Below are 13,965 nucleotides of genomic sequence, written 5' to 3' on the forward strand. Positions count from 1 at the left end.
GAGATTAAGCAAACTTTTGTGCCTCTGTAATTAGCCATGTTAAATGACTTATACGAGGTAATAAAGAAACGGACGGAGGTTAATGTATTTATTACAGAACAACGGCAGTAGTGCTACGAACTTTGCTTACAACACCTAGCATAAACTAGAATATCAAGTTTGGTACATTTCGTTCGTTGAAAATGCATAATTAGATGGACGGTCTTCTGTGCGTACGCAACCTCGATGATGTCTTACTTGCAATGCGTGACACACGTGAGTTGCGTGTCCACACGATGATCGTGTGTGTGCTACGCTTATATTTGTACAAAGAAAACGAGCCCCAACTAGTCTTGTTCCAATATAACCACGAGATTGTCTTATAACGCACCATTTCGTTTTCTGATTGATTCGTATGTTTAACAAGAACTGTCGTTTCGGAAATTAGTCCAAAAGTTGGGAGTTTTAATTTCGACTATAAGCATCACGACTCTTCGTTCAATTACATCGTCAGTTATTCGTCAATATTACACAGGGTGGTAGCAGATGCGTCCGAACGCGGAAAATATGCTAATATTACCAGAAGTTGTTCTTCCTCACTTATTTGCTCGTTTGATGCGCGCTTGGTCATGAAAGTAACACCTGAAACAGGCTATTCACATTCACCAACTGCTCCTTCGTCGTACACGGGAACTCTGAAGTTTTTCACAAAGATACACAACATCAAAGATGGACTTAAGCATTGGGAATTACATTTGTATCGTCTTGTTACTGAAGGAGTCTATGTAAATGGCGCTTTTCAGACTTTTTGGGGCACTTTACCAAAAAAATGGATTTTCAATGCGAAGTTATGCAAATGTTTATTCACATATTTTGCGGGAGTTTCCTTAGAAAGACATCACTTGGATATTTTTCTTTCACATTATTTCAGACCATTCGGGGAACGAAGAATTTTATTAACAATATCTGTCAATGCAAGTTCTGACTTAATTATCAAACTCTGAAATGCTGCCAGTTTATTTTGGCAATTGTTCGACTAATCAAAGAAATTTTTCATTGATTTAGGCGTTATCTATTAACGAACAGCGTTTCCAAAGCTGGCAAGTTACTGAATTTATATCACATGTGTGTCACAATCATTTTTGGATCGCTTCTTCAATTTTAAAATTTTTTCAATGTGAATTTCGAAAAAAACAAAAATTATATTATATTTTTACTTATATGTATGTTTTCGACAATAAATAAGGCCAAAAATTGCACTTTTCACACCTAGGGCGGATTTTTTTTTCCGTTAAGCGGCAGGTGACGCACAACCGACAAAAAGCCTTTAAAATGTATGTATACTACAGCTCATTAAAATCGGTCCACTCGTTAAAAAGTAAAGTTGACAGCAACCTTTTCTTCTCAATTTTGTATTCATCGATTTTTCCCATACATTTTACCTTTCACCATTCTTGTTAATTAATTGTGGATTGTTTACATTTTAGTTATTAATTTCTCTATTTCTATTTTATCAGTGTTTGGGCTTTTAGTTCTCTTCTTTTTATTTCATTCTCAATTTTGTATTCTTTCGACTTTTCCGAAACATTTTACCTTTCCTCTTCTTAAACTTGAGTGTTCGATTTTATTTTTGTTGAAAAATTCGTACATTTTCACTGTTGAGTACAAATTACAAATTCTACAAATCTACAAGTTTCTAAAGGTAACAATTTTTTTTTAAATTTATTATTAAGTAATATGACAACGAGTTGACCTTAAAAATCGCTACGTTCAACTTTCCCCCAATTTTCTCCCTAAAATACTGAAAGCCTGACTTACACCCAATAATATCTGCTAATCTGTCCTCCAAATAACAAATACAATTTTATTGCAGTGCTCCTACAATTTGGTGACAATTTTACAGATATGACAGTCATTTGACAATCCGCATAAATTGACGGAGTTTAGACAAATCAGGATCGGACGACCAATCATAGAGCCGCATTTTGAATTTGGCGCCTACAAAAACGTGCTATAGGAAAACTAAGGTTTTAGTCGAGTTAAATTACGTTTTAACTTAAAAATCACTAAAAATTTCAAGTGTTCTAACTTTACTACAACTTTCATTCATAATAATAAAAATTATTACTTGAAATATGGATATTAAAATGCAGTGTTTAAACGGTAACCTCACTTTTTAAACCGTTGCCAGGTTTAGGGATTTTCTCCGAATGTAGGGATTTTCGAACTATTGGAGGGGAAAAAGGTCTTTCGAATTTTTTGACTAATCTAGGGAAATATATTGTTTAGTAAATATAACTTAAATTTCGATAATTTCTAAAAAAATATTTATTGATCCTGAAAAAAAAATCTCAGAATATTATTTGAATTTCTTTCCGTAATATTTAGTTTTATTGGAAATACTACATTTTTCTTGTAAAGAATTTTCCGCTTTACAATAAAGCAATTTTAAAAATCCACCGCTCAAAAGTATTTGCCACACTTAAAAATAATATTAATTCTTTTGCGATTTCGCGGTTATTTCTGCTGATTCTGTGGTAAGCGATAATCACTGCACGCGTTTCCACATCTAACTTAACTTTCTTCACCATTTCTGTACAAAACTGTCACTAATTTTGAAAAACTTGTAGAACAATTAAACTTTCCGCAACCACTAATTAAAAAAGTTTTGTTGTCAAACACCTTCATGATTTTAAAAAAGCGATAAACGTCAATCAACACTTTCGTTTTTGCATTTATAGCCTGATGGATTGTAAAATTATGTGAAAAGATAACTTTTTCAAAATTGATATTTTCTGAAAGATAAAAAAAAAGAGAAAAATTGATGAAGTATATAAACATGAAATCAAAAACGCCAAACAAAAGCGGAAGAACGAAATTATTTTGGAGTTACTTAAAAATATGTTGCTGGGCAAATACTTTTGAGCAGGAGTGTATCTCAATTTTGTTTAATAGATGGCTCGGTAAGGAAATGTCATTTTTTTTTAAATAAAATTATTATTAAATATCTGTTAATCTGCAGTGAAAATAATAAAAATTATTTTACTGATGCTCTATTTGGTAATAATTTGACCAATATGACAGTTTCTGTTTGCGTTCGCTTTGCTTAATGACCAATCACAGAGCCGCATTTTAAATTTGGTGCTTATAAAAAATTCTCTGTAAAAAAGTGAGGTCATGTAGGTTATTCTACACTATAAAAACCGGTTGCTTAGGGTCTAGGGATTTTCTAGAAATTTTTTAGGTCAAATTTGAGCTTACGCTTGGTCGATCCATATGTCTTTTGAGCCCTGAAACCAGAAATTTTCGCATCTCGGTATAAAAACTTCTACTGAGAGACAAAAAAAATTGACAAAATTTTGAAAATACAAGGTAGAGATGGATGATTATGTACTTGCAACACTAAATCCAAAAGCAACGTTGTAATTGAATTCTCGAACACAATGAAAGGTAGCAGTAGCCAACACAAATTGCTCATATCGAATAGAGCTACTTGCAATTACTAATAAGACACGTAGGAGGGATACCTAGACAGTTTGAGGTCCCTAGTGCTTAAGACGCATTATATTGTGTTTAGCTAGGTATGTGTTATTCACGTTTAATTTCATGGTTTACGAACCATGCTGCTGCAATTATTCTTAAAGCAAAAACAAGAGCGAATTGCTCCACAAACTGATGGAAAAATTACAGTCATCACCATCTTAAATTGCCTCTGTAAAAGCGACTAATTTGTTATTCGGATCTATTGTTCGTGGTTAATTTTCCCGTTTATTTGCCATAATCACAAATTCTAATTAAAGAATAATTAGTCGTAAAACTTTGAAATTTTCTCTATTTTTGTGGTAATTAAAGTTTTCTACAAAGATTTAATAGTACGAAGGATAAAAAACTTGGACTTACCCTTAACTGGAGAATTCATAGACGCGCAGTGATCGGTTTATCTGCAAAAGAGAATAAAAGCATGAGTATTAAACCTCAAGAGTCGAATTAAAGCGAGCTACAAGAAAATCAATTAAGACAGTAATTAATTCCTCGTAAACGTTCATACAAAAACTAATTTCATTGCACAGCACAAAACATAATTAAATGTTTTGTTTTCATAATAAAAATCCATCTTCCAGGGTTTCCTGTTGGTAATTGATTCGATTTTTTCAAGAAACAATCATATAATTTAACGCCACTACAATAAATTCTCCCGAGATCGCGTGAACAATTTAATGCGTCGAGGTGGAAGATTTAATCACTTAGTTTTTCTATCTGTCCGTCCAACCCAATAAAAAAATCCCACAAGCTCAATTAAAGCACTGCTACCACCAAAACTATGCCAAAGAGCGAGAACATGGAATTCTCTCTAAAAATAAATCACTGTTTCCACCGTTGATCCTCAGATTAGATGATTGTAAGAGTCGGTAAGTGGATGAGCATGTCGGATTTTATGCTTGTCTGGCAAATACTAGCAACGATTTAGCATTTCAGTGAAAATAATGCCAACCGCAACTTCTTCGTTCTTGAATGCATTGTAGTTTACAATGAACCGTTCTCGTCTCCTTTTCGCTTGATTACAGTGATAATGGCCGATTGCCGTGGCGTGGGCAATGTCTTCAGAGAGTTCTGGACACCTGTTCAGATCTGAAATAGCAGCGGAACGTGCAGTGAAACCAGAACTTCAAACCACTCAACCATACGTTTTCTTACTTGAGAATTAGTATTTATTGATGGTCACACGGCCGTATTTAGAGCACCTTGATCGATTGATAGTCTATCTCCGTGAAGGAACTGGAAGAGAGATTCCATCGCTGATTTCTGGGTTAAGTACAGAGGTCGAACGATTTATATACAAGATCGGCAATTAAGAAGTTTACCTCATGCCGGGCCATAAGTCAAACAAAGGGAAAACTAAAATCTAGAAAGTTTCTAGGATCCACAATTGGGTATTGTTGAGAGAAACGGAAACGCATGACTCAGGGCCAAGTTTCAACGACAAAGATTAAATTCTATTTTGACTGACTAGGCTGTTTACTAAAAAAATGCTTCACATTTTAGTTATTAATTTCTCTATTTCTATTTTATCAGTGTTTGGGCTTTTAGTCCTCTTTTTTTTATTTCATTTTCAATTTTGTATTCTTCTATTTTTCCCATACACTTTTATTCACCTTTCCTCCTCTTAAACTTGAGTGTTCGATTTTTTTTTGTTGTAAAATCCTTACATTTTCTTTCTTGAGTAAAAATAAAACATTCTTACGCAGAATTAAGACAAAAATTAAAGCAAAATTACAGAAGGAAGCTAGAGAAAATTTTAAGGAGATGTAAAGGGAGAAAGAATGAGTTTAAGAATAAAAATCTAAGAAAAAGAATCAACGAGAGAACTTAGAGAAAGAATACAGAAACAATGCAAAGACAACTGAGAGAGAATCTGCAGAAAATGCAGAAAAATTCTAACGGGAATTTTTAAGTAGAACGGGAGTTTAGGGAGAATATAAATAAAATTTAAATAAATAAAACAAAGCGCCGATGCAGATAAAATAAAATGGTAAAATTGAAGATCTAAAAAGAATCCAGGAATCTAAAAAGTTTAATTTTCCTGTACCTATGTTCTTTCCAAAATACCCAGTAAAATAAAAACTTGAAAAAAAAATCAACTACATATATTTATAGGATTTTTAGTTTGACGTCATATCAGAATAATAAAAAATTAGTTTTAATTTTCAAAATCCTCATTTTTAGATTTTGAGTCTTGAAATTCTCGGCTCTTATATTAGTTTTTTAAGTTTCCAGATGTTTTTCTATCTTTTGAAAAAATAAAGCCCAGACATTTCAATCGTAATCGATAATTTAGTAACTGCCTAAAATGATTAATTCTGTTTGCCCAAATATGTATGATGCGCAACAACACTTCAATTACAATCTAAAAACAAACTTTTCCGTAAATATTTGATGAATCCGAGCTTGAATTAGCAGTTATATTTAGTAAAATAAAAAGTCGAACCCTACATAAAACTGAGCACTAATGAGAAGGTATTTAAATAACAGTAATTACGTACCAATTGAGAAAATAGTCATTTTATAGCGGAGGAATAATTAATGTATTTTTTTCTTCTTCCATCACGAGCTGACCAACAAAACTGTAGGTGAAGAAAGAAAGTCGTCACGTGGGTGTGTGTAAGGTGCGAGTTCACATGTTCTCGAAGAGATCGCGGCGCGCCTACGTAATAATCTTTGAACTAGGTCGAGTCGAAAGTTAAATTTGGTGTCTGAAGGGTGTTGTCAATAAACAATTAGGCATTCTCGTTGGTGACCGCAAGGCGAGTGACATTAGCGATGCGACACCAAGTTGTGGTTAAACGCCTTCAACCGGCGGTTATCCGCTATTACAACGTAATCTTGTTACGGCTGCCGAGTTCCGGTAAACACGGTCCGGTTGAGCGGTAGTCCAGCCCGGAAGTCGTCCTGTCCGGACCCGATAACCACCATCTTTCTGCCTCCGAGAAGGGTGCGCACGGCCAACAAACTTTCTACTTGTTATCTAATTAGGAGCTCTTGTTCCGCAGTACGATGTCTTTATAACTACTGGATTCAATTGGAATTCCGATAAGCTTCGGGAATTTCGCTATCTGAACCCATTCCCCGTCGAAATTTGGCAAAGTGTTGTCCGCTATCTTAACTCCAGTTGTTTCGGTATGAATTGTAGACATTGGATTTATCTAAATTGTTTGCTTGCTGCTTATAAACGGTGCTCGCCTCTTAATGCCCCTGGCGCTAATTCTCAAGCGACATGTTATCGTTATATTTCACACATTAGTATTTCGCTTATCGCAAACAGACCTCCCACAAGACGGGTTTATTGCATGGCCCAAACTGCGGAAAGAACAGATAACTCATTTCATTCTTTACCTTCAAGCAATCAAGCTGATAGCTCACTTTCTCAAGAATTCTTCGAAAATGCCTCTACCCAAAACCTTACGAATTATAAAGTGATCATCTATTGGGAAGATTGGATTGGAAAGAATTTTTTGGCGTACATTACCTTAATTTCTCTTAAAAAAAACCGTTGACCCATGTAAACACTGTGGAAGACTAATTCTAATTATGTCCGATAATTCACCTTTGTAATTTTTATTCTTCTCTTGAAAATTCCAAAACGGTCGGTGGACAACTCGTCAAAATATAAGAGGAAACACGTTTTAAAATAGCGATTTAAAAAAAAAATAAAACGTTTTTGATTGTGAACGAACCACATTTTTGACATGTATTTCACGGATGGATCAAAAACTTGTAAAATAATGGGTACTGCAGTTTAGAAAACTAAAAATTTATCTAAATTTTAAAATATTGCTAATCTTAATATTGTAATGCAAGTTTTAAAATGTCGTTTTAACTGATATGTACCAACTGTGACACTACTCTAGTAGAAGATTTATCTTGCTTGGACATTTCTATACTGAGAACTACCGAATTATTGAATTATTGGAAAAATTGCGGTATTCCTAACTATTCTTAACAAGACTTTAAATCACAGAAATAAACACTTGTGTCCACCCCCAAAATAGTCTTTAATTAAGTTGCAATTTTGAAAATTTGCATACGCTCATAGTTGACAAAGCTCTAAAAGCTGACGCAAAAGACGGAAATATTCGCAAATTCATTTTTTTGTTCAAAAAAACTATGATACAAATATCTGAGTTTTTATTTTCTATTGCAAATTGTGTTTAAAATTTGCGAAAAAAATGCTGCTTTATCAAGTTTTACGGAATTTTACGCGATTGTTTATGACTTTCACGAATTTTTTTAAAATACCTACTTCAAGATACTCTGGGATGTTTTGGAATTTTTCAGAAGTGTAGGAACTTTTATGATTTTTAAACATGTTTATAAGATTCTTTTAAGCACAATAGGCCGATTGCGGCCTGAGTGTAGTGAACACATCACCTTCCCCCAAGATTCTTTAAGATTTTCGATGTAATCGTAAGATTGTGTAAAATTTTCTACAATTTTCCATTTCTGTTTCCGTTTTTTTTTTCGATTTATTTTAGGATCCTTTGGAATTTCATAAACTTCTTCGGAATATTCTAAAATTGATTAGAATTCCATAGAATACTCAAGAATTCTTTTATCGGATTTTGTCAAATTTTCAGTTTCAAAAAATCATGAGGATCTTGTTAATTCAAATACAGGGTCCGGCAATACTTGTGTCCATCCCTAAAATCGTCTTTAATTTTAAAGAATTTTTTTAAAAATTTGCATACGCTCATAGTTGGCAAAGCCAAGCAAAAGCAAAAATTTGTATTTTTATCACGGTTTGTTTGGCGTCACGACGCCTAAGAAGTGTAATTTTAAGCGATTTTTGAACTTTTGCGGAAATATTCGCGAATTCAAATTTTTTTCAACATAACTGTAATACAAATATTTGAGTTTTTATTTCAAATCTAATGTAAATTGTGTTTAAAATTTTGCGAAAAAAACGCTGTTTTATCAAGTTAGTTTTCAAAATTATGAAAGCGCAGTGGCAGACTACGTTTACACCAAAATTTCAGAAGTCACTACATTCTCTAGTATGAAGGTCAGTTTTGATTACTGGGGCCTATTATGAACACCAGAAATCGTTAATTAACATCGACAAAACGACAATTTCACCAAGTAAAACTTTTGTTACAATCTAAAGCGAACCAAAGCATAGATGTTATTTGTGACACAAGATGTTGACAGATGAGTGTAAACGGGGAACCACGACCAATTTTGACGTAATGAAATTGGAAACTAACTTGATAAAACAGCATTTTTTCCTCAAATTTTGAATACAATTTGCCCTAAATCTAAAATGACAACTGAAATATTTTTAACACATTCATATTGAAAACAAATTACTAAAAGACACATTTTTAAGGCCTCAAGACGCCAAAACTATCAGTGATAAAAAAACAAATTTTTGCGTCAGCTTCTAGAGCTTTGTCAACTGTGAGCGTATGTAAATTTTCAAAATTTTATCTTTCAAATTAAAGACGATTTTGAGGGTGGACACAAGTGTTGCCAGACCCTGTATATAATTTACTATATCAAAATTACTCCCTGTACATTATTTAACAATTAGGTTTATCATTTTAAAAGGCTCTGAATTGAGATGTTCCAAATACTAAATTGTACAAGGTGTTTATAAATGTTTCTAGCATCAAAGGTGGTTCCTGTCATGCACTATGCTTTGTGTTCATAGTGAATATAACTATCTTGAAATTTTTTTATAATGTTACTTAGGTATGTCAATGACGTTTCAGTTACGATTTTGTGTCCAAGTTTTTCATTTTCAGGTTTTAAACCACAACTAACACAGTTTATTTCTCAAAACTTACTTTACTTCATGATTGAGGTTAACTGCAAATGTCAGTTGAAAAATTGAAACTCACATTTGTAATGAGCGGCAAATTTCTATAACATTTCATACCCACCCTTGATGCTAGAAACATTTATAAACACCTTGTACTACTCTCTTACTTCTATTAAGCGAAACCACCTTTTAGAGATTTTTTCTCTATATCAAACGCTTTGAAAACTAATTAAGTCGGTGAGGAAATAACAAAGTTACGACAAAGGAAAAAAATTGAAACAAAGCTCTAATTGCTATTAGTGATAAATTGTAGTATGTCGTATTAAAATATTATCCAGACTATTACAGAGAATTTCGGCTGTCCCAAGCAAAAACACAGTGTCTGCTTTTCAAAAAAATGTTACTGGACCTAGAAGTGACCTATTTTAAATGCCGTTCCAAATGATTTTAACGTTACACATGACATTTATCTTTTTGTCATTTAAAAATCTTCAGATAAATGACAAAAGTAGACTTCAAATCATTTGTGAAAGCGTTTTAAATAAGTTATTTCTAAGCCCTTTAATAGCTTTTTATTTGAGAAGAAGTAGCTTTGAGAAGTTGAGAACAAGTATCGTCCTCATTGATTATGAATTAGTTAATACCCGTAGTAAATACAAGTAAAAAGCTTTATCGAAACATGTACGAAGGTGGCAATGTTGCCACTCAACAGTTCTGTAAATTTCCAATTTTTGACGAAAGTTTTGAACGCGATAAAACAGCGAGGAAAGAATTTTCCAAGATAACTTATGTTACAATTAATATAAATAAAGGAGATCTTCAGAATTTGGTCTTCGAAACTGCTTTTATTTTGATAAATACATTGAATATCGTGGATTGATGGCAACTATGCTATTATGAAACAGTACCTATGTTAAAAAAAAATTAAAAAGCAGATACTGTGGTTTTACTTGGAACAGCCGATTTATGCCTAGAAAATTGATGTACCTAATTAGTTTTTCGAATTTTTACCTTGTATAGCTTTTCCAGTGTAGGACCTTGTATAGAAACACTCTCACTATCTATCAAAATTTTGGTCAAAAAGTGGTCTAGAGATTTATCTTTTTCATTAATTACGATTATTTTGCCATTATTTCAACCTGCACAAGTCGCAAAACCAAAATTTAGTTCGTCCTATAATCCATCAAACCTGGAATTATGTTTAGTCTCAGACTACATCGTTTAATCCAAGATTAAGTCGTTTGTGCAATCCGTATTTCGTTTAGTCCTTGCTATAGTTCAGAACTAAATTTTAGTCACAGACTACATTTAACCCCAAACAAAAAATATTATTCTGCAATCGAATTTGACGTATAATCGTAGATTAAAGCTTTAATCTTGAACTAAAAATTTAGTCCGCGTTTCTGCAATCGAGCCTAAGAGTGACACACTCTGCCACCAGTTAAATTTTTAGAAGTCATTTCAGCCTCAACACGCTATAAGCAAACTATTCAAATTTTTTGGTTGATATCCTCGAATCATTCAAAAAATGTAAAATAATCTCTCCGCGTCGACGATATCAGCAAATTAACATGTCCCCAACACCCAAATTCTTGTAAGAATGTGAAAACTCGTGGTTGAGCCGCTAATCCAGAAGCAACTTTTGATTTGAGTTAATCCATCTTGTTCCCCAAGTCACAAGATAACGGAATGGAATTAGAGAAGCAGGTGTCCCCGGTATCACACGACATACCACTTTTTACAGCTCTAAATGAAATCGCCTCGTTTAACATACTTAAAATTGACTTAATTGTTTAATCGGAATGTGCGTAAGTTCTCTCACGCTCAGTTATTTTAATGTCTTCTTTGAAGTCCTGCCATCCTTGGATGGAGTCATAATTGCTCAGTTTCATGAAAATTTCCTTTTGAGTTCGTGAAGGAAGGACCGCAACAGAGACGTGTTCGGGGGAGGAAAGACGTCTACCAACCTGAAGAAAACCGGTTGGAGGTCGACAGTGCAAGCACAATGCACAGAACACGTGGGAGTGGAACAGGACAACGTAGTATCGTCGGTCTTTACTGAGGAATGCGGCCGGTTTACCTAAACTTGCAAATCGAACACGTGAAGATGCTGCGATTATTTCAGACACACAAAAATGCCTCTCCGCTCGCATTGTCAACTTGTTGCGGAACTTTGAAAATCTCCAAAGGATCGGGTTCAAATTGTAAACACGTGGTGTCGCCGTCTATTTTAGTAGTTAAAAGTAAAATTAAAACACATGTGAACTCAAGTCAGCTTGCGTTTGCGTCACCTGCGAAAAAAATCAATCGAGCTTAATGTTCTATTATCGCAGTGTTTTATGGTATCAGGCATGCATTTGACACGGTTTGGCCGTTATGCGCAGCTAATAGATCTGGAGCAGACATTTCAATATAACTGATAGAGGTATTTCCCTGTATTGTCCCATCAAAAAACCCATTCGATGTTCGCTTGTTCTGCATACCTCATATATCCGTCAACATTTCCGATAATAATCGTGAAACCCACTATTGATTTGGGTTATGTGGTTAACATTTGTGTGAATGACTTGACATTCTTTCAGGTAATGGATTTGATCTTTGACTCGAATCAAATATTTCCATTTGTAGGACCGCCAAGTCCTTTAATTAATTTAAGAAACTCTGTTTAACGGTGAGAAAGTTGTTGTTTATTATGTCCAGTTTACCTGTTTACGCAGTCCTCCAACTTTACAAGTTAAGCCGCTTGACCTCTGTATTTCGCGTTACGCTGCATAAACATTCTCCGAACCCAAGACCTGGAACTAATTACTCCAAATTTTGTGGGGTCGAGAAGTTGCATCGTCTTGCATTATGTTTATTAAACAAGTGCACACTATGCATGCGATATTACCTTGCATGAAAAAGCTGTTAAAATATTCAAAGAAAACGATGGCGCATGAAAGCAGAAAGCTGAATTACTCCTTTCGTGGGAGGGATTAATAATGGTATTAATCAACAGACAGGCTTTTAATGCTTTAAAACTTGATAATCTGGCAAAATATGATAAAACAATATGCATAATTGGAATTTTACAACCACACCAAAGGCAGAGGTGCGATTTTTTACTACTTCATGGATTTCAAAATCTATTTTTATAGGATCAGTTTTTTTAGGTCTGCAAGATCTTAGGTGATGCTGCTCCAAGTTAAGAAAGTGAAATCCAAGTTTAAGCCAAGTTTGGCTAAGCTAGCTTAAGCGGATTTTACTCAGTTGCAGCCAACATTTGAGTAAATTTCTCTTAATTAAAAATAGCTTGTGAATTTGACTTTCTTTTAGCTACTCAAAATAAGAAAAATTTAGAAATATGGAACAGTTGAGAATTTAAAAATTATAAATTTTAAGAAACCGAGATTTGAAGAATCTGAATGCCAACTTAAAAACTGAAAAAATCTGGGGTCAGAAGTCAGAAGCTAAAAAACTAACATCAGAATTCAAAATATCTGAAAATAAACTGCTGGAAAACCTGACGTCATTTACAAGAATTCCAAGATATGAAAATGCCAAGATGAGAATCCTAAAAACCTAGAAATGTCTACAAATTTCAGAAATTAAGAATTGCAAACAAAATAATAAAAATTTCAGCACAATTCTGAAAATTGCAAACCTCGAAAACTGACTGATACATAAGCTTAGAATGTCCAAAATAAAAAAAACTATGCCTGACAACCTGAGATTTCTTAAACTGACCACATGAAATTCTCAAAATGGAAGACAAAATATGTGGACATAGGTTCTGTGGATTATAACAAAATAAACCCAAAAGCTTTATCTCAAAAAATTAAGAAACTGAAAATCAAAAAATTTGAAAATTGTATGTATGGATGTAGTCTGAATATGAACAAATTTGATGCTTCTATAATAAGGGTAACCGAATTAAAAACAAATAAAAAATATGACAATTTTAGAATCCAAGAATCTAGTAGAATGAGTTCTGCAGTCAAAACTTTTACTCTGGACTTGAGAATTAACTTGAAACCTAAGAAAAAATAAAGATCTAAAAACTGGCAAAGCTAAGCAATTTCCTCAAAAAGCAAAATTCTGTCGATTACCTAATTCGAATACCATCGAACATCAAACATCAGATTGCAAAATAAAACGTTAAGTATTTTATGCATCGCCAAAAGCGAAACTTTCCCTCTTTTCACATATCGAATTTTGAACGCGTTGCCAATGGCCAGTAAAAGTTAGATCTTGGTAATTGGAAGAAGTTTTATTTATTGCGGCGCCCGAAGAAAAAATAAATGATAACAATAAAAGGTATATAGTCAGTGCCGCACATAAAATACTTATAACTTGAAAGGAAATAACGAACTGGCTATGTAAATAAAGGCAAATAATTTAACCCGGAGTAAGCGCAGGCATCAAGCTTGCTAAATAATGAATAAACGAAAACAAAAGAAGTAATCAAACCATATTTAAAATTTAAATATCTCAATTAAAGCAACACAATATACATTTCCATGTTAATTGCAATACCCACCTGCTGCATTGGCCATAATCTTCGGCTTGATCGATAAATTAAAATCGCTGATGTTTCCATCGTATATGCGCAAATCCCGCGACATATTAAATAATACAAATTGAGGGATCTCCTCACAATGGCAGCGCCCTTCTTGGCAAATTAGGGGATT

The 13,965-nt window shown here is 33.6% G+C and overlaps 1 protein-coding gene across 1 annotated transcript in view; it reads right to left on the reverse strand.

The window, feature by feature from the left end:
• LOC148173882 (LIM domain only protein 3) overlaps positions 1-13,965 on the reverse strand; it is a 198,102-nt gene that overhangs the window by 48,043 nt on the left and 136,094 nt on the right. Inside the window, exon 3 of the mRNA XM_088036002.1 lies at positions 3,880-3,920. The gene's annotated coding sequence lies outside the window, so the exon portion shown is untranslated. The remainder of the gene's footprint in view (positions 1-3,879; positions 3,921-13,965) is intronic.

Source organism: Gnatocerus cornutus, chromosome 5, assembly GCF_029298725.1.
Source record: "Gnatocerus cornutus isolate USDA-ARS CGAHR chromosome 5, icGnaCorn1.1, whole genome shotgun sequence".
NCBI lineage: Eukaryota > Metazoa > Arthropoda > Insecta > Coleoptera > Tenebrionidae > Gnatocerus > Gnatocerus cornutus.